General features: G+C 49.1%; 1 pseudogene; it reads right to left on the reverse strand.

Moving 5' to 3' along the window:
• Positions 1-6: 6 nt before the first annotated feature.
• Positions 7-857, reverse strand: LOC108523657 (40S ribosomal protein S2 pseudogene; annotated as a pseudogene).
• Positions 858-2,324: the final 1,467 nt, after the last annotated feature.

Raw genomic sequence — 2,324 nt, forward strand, 5'->3', positions numbered from 1 at the left:
TGGAGCCTGGGTCTGCTGCACGGAGACTCTGGTGTGGGTCTTGACGAGGTGGTCAGTGAATTTCTGACAGGGAGACTTGGTAAATAGTCTTCTTCCGGAAGTTGGGGGTCAGGTAGCTGTAGGTCTTAGAGATGGCATCAAAGGTGGCCTTGGCGAAGTTGCCCAGGTTGGCAGTGCAGCCCCGGGCTGAGGTGTAGCAGTCATCGATACCAGCCATCATGAGCAGCTTCTTGGGCACAGGCACTGAGACGACGCCAGTGCCCCTGGGTGCAGGGATGAGGCACACCAGCACAGAGCTGCAGCGGCCTGTCACCTTGCAAGGGACGGTGTGGATCTTGTTCCCCCAGTAGCCTCTGCGCAGGAGGGCAGTGGAGAGAGAGCTTGGCCAGGATCATGGCCCCACGGATAGCGGTGGCCACCTCCTTGGAGCACTTAACACCCAGACCGACGTGGCCATTGTAGTCCCCCATGGCAACAAACGCCTTGAACCTGGTGCACTGGCCAGCACGGGTCTGCTTCTGCACCGGCATAATCTTCAAAACCTCCTCCTTGAGAGAGGCCCCCAGGAAAAAGTCAATGATCTCAGATTCCTTAATGGGCAGGAAGAAGAGATAGATATTCTCCAGGGACTTGATCTTCATGTCCTTGACCAGGAGGCCCAGCTTGGTGACGGGCATCCTCTCCTTATCCTCGGCCTTGCCTCCGCGAGCTCCGCGGCCATGGCCCCGGTCCAGTCCACTGCCGCGACCCCGGCCCCGGATGCCACTGGCGAAACCTCCGCGGAAGCCACCGCGGTTCCCCATCCCAGGGCCACCAGGGCCTCCAGGCCCCCCTTCTGCACCGGCGTCATCCGCCATTTGGTGTTTTCTCAGAGAAGAAGCCCTTTTTTGGTTTTTAATTCTGAAGAAAGCCATCGCCGAGCACTTCCACCTACATTTCATTGGCCGAAATGTGTCACCTGACAACCCTTAGCTGTAAGGGAGTCTGGGAATTCTAGTATTTTGCTTTCCCGTTTCTCTAATAGAAAAAGTCATGTGTGTAAAGTGAGCAAAGTGATAAAGCATATATTTTAAAAAGCAATTTGGGGCTGGGTGCAGCAGCTCATCCCTGTAATCCCAGCACTTTGGGAGGTCAAGGTGAGAGGATTGCTAGAGGCCAAGAATTTGAGACCAGCCTGGGCAACATAGTAAGACTCTGTCTCTACAAAAAATTAAGAAAATAGCTGGGCATGGTGGCATATGCCTGTAGTCCTAGCTACTTGGGAGGCTGAGGCAGTAAGATTCCTTGCACCCAGGAGTTTGAGGCTACTATTGTTGTACCACTGCACTCCAACCTGGGTGACAGAGCAAGACCCTGTCTTTAAAAAACTAAATAAATAAATAAATGAAAATAAAAATAAAAAGTAGGCCAGGCGCAGCAGCTCATGCCTGTAATCCCAAGCACTTTGGGTGGCCAAAGTGGGAGGATTGCTTGAGCCCAGTTCCAGACCAGCTGTGGCAACATGGCAAGACCCCATCTCAATTTAAAATTTAAAAAACCTATAAAAGTAAAAAGTAATTTGGACGACTGTGAGGTAAACCAAATAATCAACTAACAAAGTAGTTACTTAAAAAACAAAACAAGCCAGGCATGGTGGCTCATGCCTGTAATCCCAGCACTTTGGGAGGCCGAAACAGGCAGATCACAAGGTCAGGAGTTCGAGACCAGCCTGGCCAATATGGTGAAGCCTCGTCTCTACCAAAAATACAAAAATTAGCTGGGCGTGGTGGCACGTACGTGTAGTCTCAGCTACTTGGGAGACTGAGGCAGAATAATTGCTTGAACCCGGGAGGTGGAGGCTGCAGTGAGCCGAGATTGTGCCACTGCACTCCAGCCTGGGCGACATAGCAAGATACCGTCTCAAATAAAATAAAATAAGCAAAAATAAAAAACAAAACAAGGCTAGGCTCAGTGGCTTACACCTGTAATTCCAGCACTTTGGGTGGCCAAAGCAGGAGGACTGCTTGAGGCCAGGAGTTCAAGAACAGCCTGCACAACACAGTGGGACACTGTCTCTAAAAAAAAAAAAAAAAGGAAAAAGTTAATTAAAAATAAATATAAATAAAAATAAAAACAAGCCCTCCAAAAACCTTTGAACCTTTGACAGTGTGTAAAGCTATGCAATTTTCTAATCGGGTTAAAGTAAAAGTAGTTCACAAAAAAATTCAGACTATAAAGAAATAAAAAGTAGTATATATGGCCTAACATTACTTTGTTCTTAAAATTTTCCAGTAACTTGGCCAGGTGAGGTGGCTCACGCCTGTAATCCCAGCACTTTGGGAGGC

This window comes from Rhinopithecus bieti, unplaced genomic scaffold (assembly GCF_001698545.2).
Source record: "Rhinopithecus bieti isolate Rb0 unplaced genomic scaffold, ASM169854v2 scaffold_76984, whole genome shotgun sequence".
Taxonomy (NCBI): domain Eukaryota; kingdom Metazoa; phylum Chordata; class Mammalia; order Primates; family Cercopithecidae; genus Rhinopithecus; species Rhinopithecus bieti.